This window comes from Gekko japonicus, unplaced genomic scaffold (genome assembly GCF_001447785.1).
Source record: "Gekko japonicus isolate JY-2015 unplaced genomic scaffold, Gekko_japonicus_V1.1 scaffold984, whole genome shotgun sequence".
NCBI lineage: Eukaryota > Metazoa > Chordata > Lepidosauria > Squamata > Gekkonidae > Gekko > Gekko japonicus.
This window is the reverse complement of record NW_015176001.1, coordinates 483014-499639: the sequence shown is the minus strand read 5'-3', so window position 1 is coordinate 499639 and position 16626 is coordinate 483014. Positions and strand designations below refer to the sequence as shown.

Genomic DNA, 16626 nt, shown 5'->3' with positions numbered 1-16626 from the left:
CCCCCCCCCCCCCCGTTCCAGAGAATGAGCCTTCCTTGGCAATTTGACAGCAAAGGGCAGTCTTGTGAACACTTAAAAGTCTCTCTGGAAAATAAATAGCGTTCACAGAAGTTTTTAATGAATGTTTCACAGCAGAGTTTCTCTAAGTAAAATGTAAACACATTACCTTAAACTGTTTCTGGATCACAGTGACTCTTGGTTTATAGCAGATGGGTAGGTGGACCTTTTTGAGCTTCATGTTAGCTGGGTGTTGGTTACCTGAGGTCACCTATCTTCTAAAGGAGAATGCCATTAAGTGACCAATAACAAAACTGGCCAGCAGTCTTGTATTATCAGTACTATAATGTGGTGCTTGGGAGGGTGGGGCTGGTTGGGTTCATTCAATTTGTGTCTGTGCATGTTTACTCAGAATTTAGTGTCACTGAATTCTGGGGGGCTAACTCATGAGTGCCCTGACCTGGATTCCCCAGGTTAGCTTGATCTTGTCAGATCTCAGAAGCTAAGCATGATTGACCCTCATTAATGTTTGGATGGGAGACTGCCAAAGGAATACGCAGAGGCAGGCAATGGCAAAACCACCTCTGAAAGTCACATGATGGCAAAAAACTGCTACAGAAAAACGCCTCATGATTAAAATAAATAAATAATAAATAAACGACTAAAGGGCAAAGGAACACAATCTGATAAATTTAAACTATTGGAAATGCATAACTTGTATTTTACATTTAGCAGTTTCAGTGTAGTCCTGGTCACTTTGCCCCTTCTCAACATAATTTCCCAACTTGGTGTGAGCTTGCTGCAGATGCAAGCAGAATTGCAGATGGTCTGGTGCAGACTCCAGCTAAGATGCCACTCTTTGGCCTGGATATTTATCTGGGTGGTATAGAGGTTGCTAGCTGAGCAACTGATTTGTATCACTTGTTAAAGACCTGAAAAATCTAAATATTTGCAAATTTGTTACACTCAGTTATTGTAATTGTTATTTGTATTTCTCCTGTTTCATGTCAAGCAATTTGTTCTGTGACAAATTAGTCTCTCTTCAGTTTCCCATTGGCATTCATAATCATCAGTGCTCTTTTTCTTGAATAGTGTAGTCTTAACTGTAGCCCACAAGGAAGCAGAAACTTAAAGGGAGTAAACAGAAAGAATTCTTCAGGTTCCTGATGACCTGTGAAGAAGTTCTGGATTCCCCTTTTGCCCTCGTGATCTTGCTGATTTCTGGTTGTGCTAATTCTGCTTCCAGATTTGTTTTTTTGGGTAACCAAAAGTGTGAACTGGGATGCTGTAGGTGGTGGAAACAGGATGAGATTTTTTTAAACTGATTATCTGCTTGGATGTATATTGCTTGCTTTGTTGTAAGCAACTTGACTTAATTAAAATGGTTAATGAAAATATTTTTCCTTTTTGGTGTAACATCAGTAGTTAAGTATTTTTGACATTTCTACAATGATCTTCCTAGTAACACTGCCTTTATTTGGCTCTTGTTGAATAAGTAATTGTATTGGAGTGGCATATTGTACACAGTATATTGCACAATAAATTCACTTGTGGAGATATCATAACTACCATTAGTATCGTGTGTAGAAATATATGTGACCTTTTAATCTTTGTTTAATAAATATTAGCCTTTTGTGTCATCATCTGACACTGAAATGTGAAGCATGAGTTTCTCAGGACGCTTGTTACCCTTTTAAACCAACATTGTATACAAGTATTCTAGTGAAGTAATAATTGCTCTTGTTCTTAATTTTCTGTATGATTGTCTGTGAATATTAAATGGATGTTAGACATTTATCTGAAAATCATGCACTGTAGCACCACTGTGTCTTTAGCGAAATCTCTATTTAAAAGCTGCATCTCTTCTAGAGTAATAGACATACCAGGCTTGTACTTCTGGTATCACACCCTTTTGGGGGAGCGGGGCTAGTCAAGCTAGGATGTGGAAGGACATCAAAATTCTCTGGTTACCTTTCTGGTCAGCTTTTTTCCAAAAGAAAAGGGAGAGAATCCATTAATAGGATTATTTTTCTACAGAATAATTATGACAATGCATTGCATAATTGTTGTGGTTTTTGTTATAGAAGAATATGTAAAAGAATGGATAACAAGTTAAGATATAAGGAACAAGTATGGGTGGAAAGTACAGCAGTCTCAGGCTCTCTTTTTCCCCTCTGGAAAAAAAAAGTCCTTTTTCTAAGCAAGAACAAAATTGTTGTGGGTTTTGTACTGAAAAAACAATTTCTGACTTTGTGGATGTTTGCTTCACCAAAGCTTGTATTGTAACTTAGCTAGCCTTATGACTTTTGTATTCTTTCCCTTAGATCTGTACCTACTAGGCGTGACAGCTATTTTCCATGTGTGTACTCTAGTTTAATCTTTAGTAATAAAATTTCTTTCCTGTTTAAGAAAGCAGACTGTGATTCAAATCCTATCCACACGCCTAGACAGCTCATACACTCTAGGAACATGCATGCACAGGGAGGCGGGTCTGTAGTAACTGAAAAGCTTGGGCGTATGTTGTACTTGCTCAGAGGCAGCCTTACCAGGGTCCCCCAATGCACAGGCTATATGATAGGCCAGGTTTCATAACTTGGGATGATGGCATGAAGAGAAACATGCTTTTGCATGTCACAATCCCACCACAAGCTTCAAGGTCAGTTCTTTTGAAAGGGGATCCTGACCACACAGTTTACACAGAGATCTGTTCTTCAGGAGTGCTGGCATACTTCATCAAGCTGAAGTGATAGATCACAGTTTGAGTCCAGTGGCACCTTTAAGACCAACAAACTTTAATTCTGGGTATAAGCTTTCATGTGCATGCTTATACACAGAATAAACATGGTCTTAAAGGTGCCACTGGACTCAAACTTCATTCTGTTGCTTCAGACCAACATGGCTACCCACCTGAATCTAGGCTGAAGTGGGTCAGTCAGAGATCATTCTGGAAATCTTGTGAGGCCTAGCAAGGCTGCAGCAGGCTGTATCTGTCACATGGGGTCTCCCTTTCCTGATAATAGGTTTGCACTTGCTAGTTTGTGTGGTCTGCCTCCTGTATCATCACTTGTGATGGGCTGGTCTGCAAAGTTTGAGGAACAAAGATGCTCAGTGTATCATGTGTACACTTTTGTTATACAAGTAGCCCATGCTTCAGAACAAAGCATAGGTTTACTATAGTCTGAGCCCTGTGCCGAGGGGGTTGCATAATGTAACTATTGCAGACTGTTCAGGAACTGTAAATGGAAATGTCCAAGAGCTGTTTACAAAAGATGTTTTATGCAAATGTCCCCAACAAGATGAAGAAGAAAAAGATATACAAAACCAAGGCATAGTTCTAGGTTTATGGAATGAGATATTAATTTTTTTGCCATGTCTATAGAATGCAGTGTTGTCATGAAGTTACACATCTCCATTATAGTGTGCTGAATATGGACCTCGGGGTACGCTGATGTGGTGAGCTACAGCTAAGGGAAGGTCTTAAAACAAACCTGGGGAACTCACAGGCTTGCAGAATGATTTGAAAACTTAAAAAAAAAGTGCATGGGATTTAAAATCCAAACTTAAAAAAAGGTCCATTTTCTTGGGAGTTGCTAGGCAACACTCAGGATGAATTGGGGGATCATGTGTGAGTGGGGGGGAGTTCATATTTCAAGATGCAGCTGTTATTGCTGCTCCTTTCTTTTTCGCTCAGGCTGTGACTGGCTGAATACTAAGCACCTTTCTGATTCACTGTTTTTCTCGTACAGGATCAAGTGGCAGAACTGCCAGTGTGGGTAAAGAAAAATAGTGTGTCCATTGGTTTTTGTGTAATTACCATTACTTGCTCTTACCAACTCTTTATTATTTGGAGGGAAAACCCTCCTATGGTCAATATGGCATGTACTTTTCACTTATGATGAGGAGGAATCTCCAGAAGAAAATTAGATCCCTTATCAATGCCCCAGAGAGCCAGATGTCTCCCTCGAGGGCCAGGATTCACATCCAGCTAGCCAAAGTCCTCCCAGTGGAGAAGCAGCAGAAAATCAGGGACATGGTCATGGGCATCAGGAGCAGCAGCTCCACGGATATCATGCAGCTTTCAGCCGTGCAGGGACTCATGATCTCAGAGGTTGGCTTCATGCAACCACATTGAATAATCATAACCACAATCACAAGTAGATAGGTTGGGGAGTCCAGTGCATGGGCATGATGACCCAAGGAAGGGGGCCATTCAGAAGAGTCACACAGCATCAACTGGCTGGAACTTCACGTAGTCAAGACTCGCCCCCTCAGCCTTTCATCAGCATTTTCAGAACCAGCACTTGGACCCAGGAGAGGGGGATCACCCACGGGTTGGGGAATCTGGTAAAGGACCGTGTTGGTGTCACCAAGAAATGTAAAGTAAGGAGGTTTCTGTCAAGATTTCACAACCCTAGAGTGGAGGGCAAGGATGCTCTGTTTCACTCCAGGCCCAAGGGACTGCTGTCTGGTCATCAGTAGAATGCTTGACAGGATCAGGAGGGGGGCAGAAGTGATATTTGCGCCACCGTGCTGGTCAAGGTGCCTGTGGTTCTCAGATCTAGTGGAGAGGTTGGTTGCACCACATTGGAGCTTGACAACCAGACCAGACATATTACACCAGGGGCCCGTCTTTCATCCAGACCTGGCTTTGCTACAGCAGACAGTCTGAATATTGAAAGGGGAGACTTAGAAGCTCAAGGTTCCCATAGGGAGAGATTGTGGACATCATGCTACAATCAAAAAATCCTGTTACAAGATGCATCTGTAACCACATGTTCAGGAAATGGTCAAGCAGCAGGAGGTTTGACCTCCTACATCCATCCTATGACGATATCTTGGATTTCTCTGTGAGGGTTCAAATAAGGCCTAAAGCTAAAACACGTTTAAGGAGGCAGGTTGCAGCCCTTAACTCCACTCTAGGGCATCGGAGGCTCTAGAAGTTGCTACAAATAAGCTCATCAAGTGCTTCCTAATGGAAACAAGACAATTGGCCACACCTGTCAGATGTAGATTTCCCACTTGGAGCATCTCAACAGTCCTGCAGTCCTTTCGTTCCATTAAAATGGTTAGAGCCCAAGTTCCATTATGGAAGTAGTGGTAGCCTCAGTAGTGGTAGCTTCAGCCAGGAGGGTGTCAGAAAAGGCAGCATTATCATCTGGAAAGGAGTGATGCATCTCACGGAAGGTCTCAGGAGCACTGAGAACAAACCCCTCCTTCATACCCAAAGTTAATTCAGCATTCCACCTCAACCAGCTGCTGATATTGCCTTTAGAATCTCGAATCCTTTCTTTGTGCTACACAGCAGTCGAAATTTGGGCAAAAGAGTGTGAAAATCCACCATCACAGCCTGGGTGAAGCCATGCACATTCAAGCATATGAGGCACAAGGCTTGAAGATATCAAATTCGGTGTCTTGTTTGCCATGAATTACATTGTTAAGGGGCCTTTAGTGGGAACTGGAATCCCATGGGGGGGATGTGAGTGGATGCATGTAAGAATGGCTTTGTTATAGTGGCTGCATAACTCTTTTCTAAAATGCCTCCCTTCCCAGGGATGTTCAGCGATGACCTTGGATGGTATCTGTGCTTGCTCTGCAGCGATAGATAAGATAACATAACAGTAGACTCGCAAGTGGGGGCTGGAACACACGAATTCTAGGCGGGCTGAATGTGGGTTATGATTGGACTGGACCTGGGGGGGGGGGGGAGCTTGTTTGAACTTTGTATAACCTGGGGTCTGACACAGAAGTCTTAGCTTGAAACATCTTTATTCCTCAATAAACAAATCACGGCCAGAGCGTGTTGTTGAGAGTAATTTTGTTCAAGAGTCTGACAAGATGCCCAGCAGGATCACCGAACACTCTACTAGAACCGCAGTGGCTACAGCAGCCTTCTCCAGAGGAGCATTGGTTGTGGAGATTTGCAGAGCAGCCACTTGGGCACCCTGTTCAGTCTTCGACAAGCAGTATAGAATTGACTAGACGGCCTCAGTAGAAGCAGCCTTCGCTAGAAGGGTTCTGCAGCAGGTGGTGGAACCTTCAATCTTGGAGGGAACCCACCCAGAAGTACAGGTTGGGTAAAGCTAACCATCTTGGATGACTTTCCCAACTGAAGGAGAGTGAAACATTGGAACTTACCTGAAGGTTTCTTCTCTTCAGCTGAGTGAAGACACGACTGGAGGGTCAGCCTACAATCTCTCCAACAGGGGTTCATACAAAATTTGCATAGCCCTACCTGAATGAGCGGAGGCATGACCTAACCAGCTTGGATGACTTTGCCCCACTAAAGAGAAGAAACCTTGAGGTATGTTCCAATGTTTCAGTCTGACAGCTACACCATGCTGGCTTTCATTTGTAGTGTGTCCATCTCATTGAGACTTGAGGCCACAGAGCTGTTCTCCCTCTGAGGTGAACAAGCCGGGTGCAACAGGGAAAGGATATGTACACAGAGGTCACAGAAAACAGAATGGCAGCTTGCTGACAGGGAGTCACCCAAGACTCAGTTCTTTTCCTGCCTCAGTAGGGAGAGCAGCTGGGTTTAGGCTCGCCTTACCCCTTTTCTACTTTTCTAATTTTCCATATCTCTCACCACTTTACCTTAAAACAAAAGCAAAAAAAAAGTTTCACTTTGCCTTTCTCGCCTTCTCCCTTCCCCCTCTTCGACTGAAGGCCTGGGGATCTACCTCTGTGCCTATTTAGCTCTCTAGCCTAACAATGGACAGTGAGGGCAGCAATGGCTTCCTCTCAGTGCATGAGAGTGACGCAGCGAGGAGCAAAGATCAAGAATGCGAGGCCCGAAAACGGTCTGCAGCCGCACAGGAGAAGCGAGGAGACGGCAAGGATGCCAAGCGCGCCAAAATGCTCGCTCAGATGGAGCCCACACTGATGTCGGCGGCCATTTTGAAGAACGCCGACAGACAGTAAGGAATGCCAGCTTGGAATGCTAATGCCCGCAAAACACTGGACAGGGCGAAAGCCCATCCGCAGGACAGAATGAGTCCTGCGAGGGGGAGAACATCGCTGGAACTTCGATTGGTAATGTTGAAGACAACGGTGTCCGCCCCCCCCCAATTTCCCCTAGAGCACTGGCTTATGTTATGAGCGTAGTTAGGGCAGAACTTAGGGCAGAACTGACCCTATCTAGAGAATACAGGGACCCACGTCCGCGTTCTCCCTCTCCCCCGCGTTCTCTCTGCCCACTAAAGCAGCACAAAAAAGGCTTCCATGGGAGGGCTTTCCAGTAGAACAATGGAGGAGGAGCTTGTTACCTCACACATCACCAGTGATCAGGAGGAGGGGGAATTTTCCTCAAATGAGGAGGATGAGAGGAAACCACCAACTACTGAACAATCGTTCAGATTTTTTAAGGGAGAAGACATCACTTATTTGCTATCAAAAACTCTGTCAGCACTACATATTTAGGGCTCCCAACCTATTGGGGACAAACAGGGCAACATGCAGGGCCAAAGAGAAGGATCTGAAATTACAGATGAGTTTTCCCTCGAGTTCACTGTTCGGAAATGGATTTTCCCTTTCTGGATTTTTATATCAGAAAGATGAAAGGAGAGTGGGAGAGACCTCTTGCTCACAGACCTGTCCCAGGAAACATTAAGAAATTGTACCCAATTTCATCCTCTGCCTCAGATATTTTACAGGTACCAGCGGTAGACGCACCAGTAGCAGCCTTGCAGTCGTCAGGACTGGTGTTCAAAGACGGTCATGGAAACCTCAAAAACAACTTTGACAGGAGAGTGCAAATCGTTCTGCATAAGGCCCACGAAGCTAGCGCAATGGCGATTAAAATGTCTGCGGCGACGTCCACTGTCTCCAGGGCCACCATAGTGTGGATGAGAAAACTCATCCAATTACTGCCTGAAAATAACTGCAGGCTCCTGGAAGGGGCAAATAGAGTCTTAAAGGCAGTATCTTACGTAGCTGATGCTACACTAGATACAATGGTCTGCGTTTCAAAGGCCCTTGCAGCTACAGCTGCAGTTCATCGCATGGTATGGCTAAGAGCATGGCCAGCAGACTACCAATCTAAGGCAGTTGTTTCTGCTTATCCTTTTCAGGGAACCAAACTCTTCGGTGAGCCTCTAGAACGGATTCTCGTGGAGACTCGAGATAAAAAGAAGGCTCTTCCCAAGATGGTTTGCATTCGGGACAAGGGGGCCTCTTCTTCTTCTCCTTCCTCTTCCTTTCGCACACAACACACACTACCTCGGTTTAGACAAGAAAGGAGACAGGCTTGGAACAACAAGCCATCCTTTTGTAGAGGAGGATTCTCTAACAAATTCTCCAAGCCCAACTTTAACCGTCAGGGCAAAGGAGACAGGGACCCTAAAAATAGAGCATGACTATCTCCGGTGGGAGGTCGACTGTCACTCTTCCATCAGACTTGGTCAACATCCCAAGCAGAAGCTTGGACTCTAGAAGTAATCAAGGAAGGCTACAAAATAGAATTTCGAAAACTACCTCCTCACAGGTTCATAGCATCTCCTCCATTCAAAAACACTCAAAAACAACACAGAACCAAAATGGCGATCAGCCATCTTCATCTTATTCGCGCTATAGAAGAGGTGCCTCAGGCGGACCAGGGGACAGGTGTTTATTCAATATTCTTTACCATCCCAAAAAGAACAGGAGACTGGAGAGCAATCCTGGATCTCAAATTCGTCAACAAATATGTAAAACCCAAACATTTCATGATGGAAACACTACGATCCATTGCCGAGTCCTTGCAGCCGGGAGAGTTTCTCACGACTATGTCCCCATCTTCCATCTCACAGAAGATTCCTCAGGTTGTGCGTGGAGAACGTCCACTTCCAGTTCAGAGCGCTCCTGTTTGGTCTGTTGTCAGCTCCCCGAGTATTCTCAAAGATCATGGTGTACCCAGTAGTTGTTCTCAGGGAAGAAGGGGTGCGCATTCATCCATAGCTAGACGACTTGATGATAAGAGCCAAGACAAAAGGACAGTCTCGCCTACACACCACAAGGACTATCCAATGCCTAAGAGAGTTTGGTTTTATGATCAACCTGAAAAAGAGCTCACTGGTTCCTACCCAGAGACTACAGCACCTAGGCGTGGCCATAGATACTCGATCGCTGAGATTATTTCTTCCAACAGAAAAAGCAAGGAAGATCAGATCCTTAGCCTTGAAGATCATCAAGGCGAAGATGTCATCACTTTCCATCCTGACCAGAATGATGGGACTGATAGTGGCGGCGACCTTTGACACGCTCCAATGGGGATGTCTCCATTCACGACAGCTTAAATTGTTCCTGAGATCATTTCAAAGGAAAATGGCGATGGGAATGGATTTTTTGATAAAACTTCCCCTCCAGGTAAAAGTCAGCCTTCAATGGTGGACTCATATAAACAACATTACTCAAGGCAAGATCTTCTGGTTTATAGAAAGTATTCAGATCTTCACGGATGCTAGTCTGTCAGGGTGGGGAGCCCCGATGGAGCACCATACTGCCCAGGGCGAGTGGTCAGCGAAGGAACAGGGTTTACCCATAAACCTTCTAGAACGGAGAGCCATCAGATTGACACTTCTTCATTTCGCACCCATGATACAGGGATTTCCTATCCTTATAAGCACAGACAACGTATCAGCAAAAGCCTATCTAAACAAACAAGGAGGATCCAAATCGATGGCCCTACACAGAGAAGCCAAGAAGCTGCTGGAGTGGGCGGAGAAGCACCTATCCTCTATCAAGGCAGAACATGTGAAAGGGGTGGCGAACATCCAGGCGTTTGGCTGAGTTGTCAATGGATTCTGGAGAGCGAATGGTCCCTAAATGGGAAACTGTTTCACCTCATAGCGAACACACTAGGTTCAACCATGGTGGATCTTTCCGGGACTCCGGATAATGCACATCTTCTGCGGTTCTTTACCAGAAACTACCACCTGCAAGCAGAGGGCACAGATGCTCTGACAACCCCGTGGCCCAGAGGACTTCTATATTCCTTTCCCCCACTCCCAATTCTGCCAAGACGTCTACGAAGGATTCATCTTCTCAAGGCATAGTAGTGGTACCATACGGGCCAGGACGCCCGTGGTTCTTGTACCTTCGTCAACTGGCGGTATCACAACCTCTTCGACTTCCAGCAACACCAGACATGCTGACCCAGGGTCCTATTTGGCACCCCAAGCCGGAGTGGTTCTCTCTGACCGCCTGGGAATTGAGAGGCGGAGACTAACAAAGATGGGCTATAATCCCCAGGTTGTTGATACCATCATGTTTTCCAGACGCCCTTCAACCACTAGAATTTATAATTGTACTTGGAAAGCCTTCGTCAGATGGACCAGAAGGAAGGCAATAGATCCTCTGCATCCTAAATTGGCCTCCATATTGAGCTTCCAACAGGACGGTATGGACACCGGCCTGAGGACCACAACTCTAAGAAGACAGGTTGCAGCATTACCTTCGGTACTCCTGTGTGTTAAAGGAATCCCGATTTCTCAGCACCCGCATGTGACTCGTTTCCTAAAAGGAGTTTCATTCAAACTTCTGCTGGCTCAACATAGATTCCCGACTTGGAAACTAAATACAGTTCTTTCGGCCCTCACAAAACCTCCATTCGAACCTCTAAAAGAAATTTCACTCCAGTTCTTGAGGATGAAGGTTCTCTTCTTGGTTGCTATAATATCAGCCAGAAGAATTTCAGAATTAAGTGCTTTATCCATACGCTCAGATCTTTGCATGTTTCACAAGGATAAAGTCGTCCTTAGGACAGATCCTACATTCTGTCCAAAGATCAACACCCAATTTCACAGGAGTTATGCCTACCTTCGTTTCTTCCAAATCCCTCTCATTACAAGGAAAAACTTTGGCATGCCTTAGACATCAGGAGGGCTCTGAAGTGTTACATACTAAGGGCAGACTCAATTAGAAAAACTGATGCTATGTTCGTGAACATTTCCCCCCCTCATACGGGAAAGAAAATGTCAAAGGCGGCAATCAGCAAAGTTCTCCGCTCATATATAGTGGAAGCATACAGATGCCTAAATCAAGTCCCTCCAGCTGGAATCACAGCACATTCACTGAGGAGCGCTGCCAGAAACACAGCGTTCACTAACAGAGCCTCAGTAGAGGAAGTATGCAAAGCCGCCACGTGGTCCTCTCTGTCCACCTTTATTAGGCATTACAAATTGAACCTATATGATTCGGCAGACACAGCCTTTGGCAGGAGGGTGCTACAAACTGTCCTCTCCTGTGATGATGACCACCCTCCCAAAAATTAGGGACACTGCTCTGGGAGGTCCCACAAGATGTCTAGAGGGAGAACGACCATTGGTTACTCACCGTGAAGGGTCCTTCTCCTCTGAGGCGTGGAGGACATCTTGGCCCTCCTGGGTCATCATCTACACTGTTATTCTGTCCCTTTTTCACTTTTTTCTTCTATCAGTGTAATAACAGACAGAGTAAGAGAGTGACTTATAACTTTCCTTCCTGTTTGAGTTGCTGTGGTAGTTGTTCGATAGCAAGTTAGTCGATTGTTCCATTTTTTTTTTTTGCTTCTGTTTATAAAAGTTAGCTTTCTTGTTACTGCTTTTGGAGCACCAGAACTGAGCCTAGGGTGACTCCCACCACAGGAAACAGGAAGTTGAAATTAGTTCCTGTCTCCCTGAGTGATGGATGGGAAGCACCGACAAGATGTCCTCCACGCCTCAGAGGAGAAGGACCCTTTACGGTGAGTAACCAATGGTCGTTCTAAAATTTCAGAAGGTTGTGGTAGACAGAAGCTCTTGAGTTGCTATTGTCTATGCTGTTATCCTACACAAAGGCAATAGGAACACCAAAGTGAGCTCTTCCTCCCCACCCTTAGACATGAGCCGGATTCAGTCTGACCTCTGTGAAACAAAGTCCATCCTTTACACATTTACCTCTGGTGCTGCTTGGTAGCGTGCTTCCAACATATGTGTGGCTGTAGCCATTCCCCCTGGGCTTGTGTGCATTATTGTCAGTATGTTGCTAGCTGTCTTGGAGAACATTTGATGAGAAAGGGGGTATATAAAATAAGTAACAGTGAAGAGTGGTGGAGTTGACAAAAGGGCCATGCAGAAGAGGAGGGATAGGGACCTAAAAGGCAGCAGGTGTAAAGTAAGGCTGGAACAGATGTTACCTTGAGAAATGAGGGAAAGACAAAGGTGTAAGGCAAGGGCTTGAGTCAGGGCAAATCTAGCAAAGTGTGTTATCAGCTACCTGCTGTAATTCCAGGCATCTCCATTCAGAAACAAGCAGTTGTAAGTGGCAAATGTCATTTCCTATGACTGCTCATATTTAAAGTTATCATCATTCATTACAGGTTAACAAAGTTCATACTTTAAGCTCCTTTCCAGAGAGTGAGAAGAAATTAAGAACAAAACTTTATCCATCTTCTGCAGTGATGCACTTCATGGATTCTGTGCCTTTTAATGTTAAGGTTGACAGCTTTGTGGCTCCCCCCCATGTTGTGCATTGTAATGTACCCTTCTGGTGTTGGGGCCATAGTTGTATTAAATGGAAACTAAAACGAGAAGATCATCAGCTTCATCCTGTTTTGTTTTCTCCTTGGTAACTGCTGCTGTTCCCTTCCTGTACCACCAAAGGGAAGTACTTAATAAAGAGTCTCCCCCCCCCCCCCCCCTAGTGTAATGCTTCACATACCCTCCAAGGCTTCTGTTTTTATGACTTGCTTTGTGGTCTGTTCAACTCCCCACACCACATTAGTATTCTATGTTTTTTAAACAAAACTTTTTATTTATACATTTTTAACAATACTTACATGTTGTAAAATTCAAAACAGTGTACATACAAAACCTATTATTCCATGTAGAACCAGTTATGATAAACTGCAAATGCATATAAACTACAAATATATGTAGAGAGATAGTATTAAAAGGTTTAGGTATTTAGATAAGGAGAAGAATGCCAAAACTATATTTAAAACTATACAAATTAAACATTATGTTAGAATCTTAAGGACAAAAGGGTATTCTAAAAAAAAGTACTGAATATGCTAAAATATTGCCAAGAAGCTGTACTTTCTTGGAATGGATACATATGGTATCGGGTTTGTCAGCCGTGTAGTCAAAAATAGGTAGCCATTGCTCCAAAAAGTTGGAATGGTATTGTTGAGTGTCCGTTAAAGACAGTTGATCAGAGATTATGTCCATTATGAAATAGTCCCAGATTTGTCTATACCACTGTGCTATTGTAAGCAGGTCTTTATTCTTCCAGTTAGAGGCAATAAGGGCCTTGACCGCTGCAAGTAACATTACAATTATAGATTTTTTTTACTGCGGGAATCTCCGGATTTTCCCAAGGGTTCTATAGAATTACTTCTGGATGTCAAGGTACTATGTTTTATAAGGTTTAAAATACAACATTCCCACCAACAATGTATGGATGAACCTACTTCACATCTTTTCCAACATGTGGGATGATTATTAGAATTTATAAGATGTAATCTCAAGGGGGTCACGTACCAGCATTCCATAAATTTAAAAGATAAAGCCTTAATGTTAATTGCTTTAGCTAAAAGCATATGCGAGTACCACATTTTACGCCATTGGAAGTCTGTGAGGTTAGCTCCACAGTCTGTTTGCCAGGATTTTTTAAGTAAGAGATTGGTTTCTTCCCTCTAGAGAGAAGTATTTTGTATAATTTAGAGATTAGGTTTTTATAGTTGCCTGTATCATTTTTAAATATAAATTCAAAATCAGTAATAGCTCTTGTAAGGCTATTTTTGACCTCTGGAGTATTCACTAGGTGTTGTAACTGCGTATATTGACATCAAGGGATCTTGAAGCCTGTACGTTTTCTAGTTCCCCCCCCCCAATTGTTACTCCCTTATTAGTGACATCAATTAAACATGTCAAATTAAAAAAATTTCATATTTCAAAAGAACATCTGCTTCTGCATGGTTCAAACCATTTCTGGCCCCCAAAAAAGTGGCGAGAGGAGAGATGTCTGGAGCTAAAGGTGCTCTCCTAGTGTCCCAAATATGGAGGATATTAAATAAATATGAAGTTTTATTAAAGAAGGTCTCTCTGATTGCTTGTTCCAAATAATATCTTGAATCCTTTGGGAATTAGCATAGGTTTGCTCAAAATATTCTATGTTTTTGATAGACATTAAACATTTGTGACTACTCATTTGGCTAACTGTAACATGGATACCATTGTTTATTTATCTATTTGATTTATACCCCACTGTCCCCGCTGAAGCAGGCTCAGGGCAGCTTACATAAAATGTAGATAGATAAAAACAACAAATATAAATATAGATATAAAACACAACCTAAAGTGCTAGTGATCAGTCTGTATGGTGGTGATGAAACAGTAGTAGCATCAGCCATAATAGAGATACAGTCAGCAATTGGTTTTAGGATCGGCGAAGCTCAGGCTGTCAATGATGGCATTGGGCACAGGGTCTTAGTTTGTTAGGTGTGGCTCCTTAACTGAAGGCCTGGTGGAAGAGCTCTTGTCTTGCAGGCCCTGTGGAACTGTAAAAGGTCCTGCAGGGCCCTAGTATCTTTCGGGAGCTTGTTCCACCAGCACGGAGCTGCCACTGAGAGGGCCCTGGCACTGATCAAAGCCAGCCTGGCGTCTTTGGAACCTGGGAGGGCCAAACAATTTTGGGAACCTGACCATAGTGCTTTCTGGGGAACAATTGGAAAGTGTCAAGGTTTTAACTGTTGGAGAAACCTTCTTATAATTGGTGGTGGGAAGTGCCATCGAGTTGCAGCTAATTTATGGCAACCCCATAGGGTTTTCAAGGTAAGAGACAAATAGAGGTATTTTGCCATTGCCTGCCTCCACATAGCAACCCTGGACTTTCTCAGTGGTCTCCCATCCAAGCACTAGACAGGGCCAACCCTGCTTAGCTTCTGAGATCTGATGAGATCAGACCTAGGCCATTTAGGTCCGATAATTACATTTCTGGAAAATTTCGAGTTCAGAATTTTTTAGGGGTATTTTTGCATGTTTGTGTGTGCATGTGCCCATGTCTGGAAGTCATAGCAACCTCTGGCGATTCCTACTGGGGCATGGAGGATGTTCAGAGAACGACCCTTGGACACTTACTGTGAGGGGTCCTTTTCCTCTGTGGAAAGGAGGACATCTTTGGATGCTTCCCACCATCCAATCAGGGAGGCAGGAACTAAATTCTTCCTCTTCCTGTCTGGCATGTAGGACGCCCCCTATCTTCAGGGGCACAGCACTCCGCACAGCAGTAGAGCGTGACCCTTCCTTCCAACTATACATGAAAAAGAGTAAAATTAACAGCCAACTGGCATCAACGAGAACAACAGAAAGAAAATAACAGGAAAGTGCAGCAGCAGAGAAAAGGAGGAGAATGAAGATGTAGGAAGGGCAAGATGTCCTCCTTTCCTCAGAGGAGAAGGACCCCTCACGGTAAGTGTCCAAGGGTCATTCTCCCTCTGAGGCGGAGGACATATTTGGGCACTCCCATAGCAGTGCTCACAGTCTGGGTGGGTCATTGTCTTCGTCCTGAATCACATGCTGCAGCACTCTTCTACCAAAGGCAGTGCCAACTGAAGCATAGAGATTCAGTTTGTAATGCTGTACAAAAGTAGACAGTGAAGACCAAGTTACGGCTTTGCAGACCTCTTCACAGAGGTGTTTTTGAGGAATGCTGCGTTGGTCACGGTACTTCTGATTGAATGTGCCGTTATGCCTTGGGGAACGTCCAGGCCTTGAACCTTGTAAGCTTCCCCAGTGCAGGTCTCGATGGCTGCCACCAACATCTTCTGGCCCATCTTTAGGTTTGAAATATTGATGAGCAGAGAGTCAGAACGTCTGAAGGACTCCATGCAAATAAGGTACGTCTTGAGTGTCCTACATACGTCTAGTGCAGTGGTGGGCAAACTCATTAGTCAAGAGAGCCAAATATCAACAGTACAACGATTGAAATTTATTTTGAGAGCCAAATTTTTAAAACTTAAACTATATAGGTAGGTACATCGTTATTAACTTAATTAGGGTACTCCTAAACTGGCCTTTGCTAAAAATGTCCTCAGTCTGATTGAGGTATGTTCGCTGAGGTCGACCCCTTCCAACTCTCCCATCCACACTCGTCCTGTATACTTGTTTCGTCTCCTTTCGTTCATCCTCTCTATATGTCCAAAGTATCCATAAAATTAAATCATGACAAAATAAATCATGACAAACACCAATGTGAACAATGGCCTTGCATCTCCTTGGAAAGTTTGGGTAAGTCAGGTTTGTATGTTGTTGTTTTTAATTTTAGGCACACACTAGAGAGCATCAATATGTATGGCCTCGCTGGACCAGATTCAAGGTTCTTAGCTAGCAGCTAGCATTCTGTTCCCAACTGCAGCCTTCCAGAGGCCTCTGGAATCTCAGAGAGCTGTTTGCCCTCCCCCATTCTCTCAACAGCATTTAATATTAAGAGGTTCAGTGTCCCTGAATGCAAGCTTGATTAAGTTCACAATATATTTCATCTCTACGGGTTCCCCAACCCCTAAACTTCCCACCCACATCTTGTGGCAGTGGCTTTCACAAGTTAATTGGGCGGGGGGGCAGTTTTCAGAGGCCCGCAACAGTCATCCTTCCTACCCAGCTCAGCTATTTCAAGCACGCAGCACCGAAAGCAGAG

General features: G+C 44.1%; 1 protein-coding gene across 2 annotated transcripts in view; it reads left to right on the top strand.

Annotated features, from left to right (window-relative positions):
• Positions 1-16626, top strand: part of ATRX (alpha thalassemia/mental retardation syndrome X-linked) — a 171502-nt gene that overhangs the window by 926 nt on the left and 153950 nt on the right. The window lies entirely within an intron of this gene.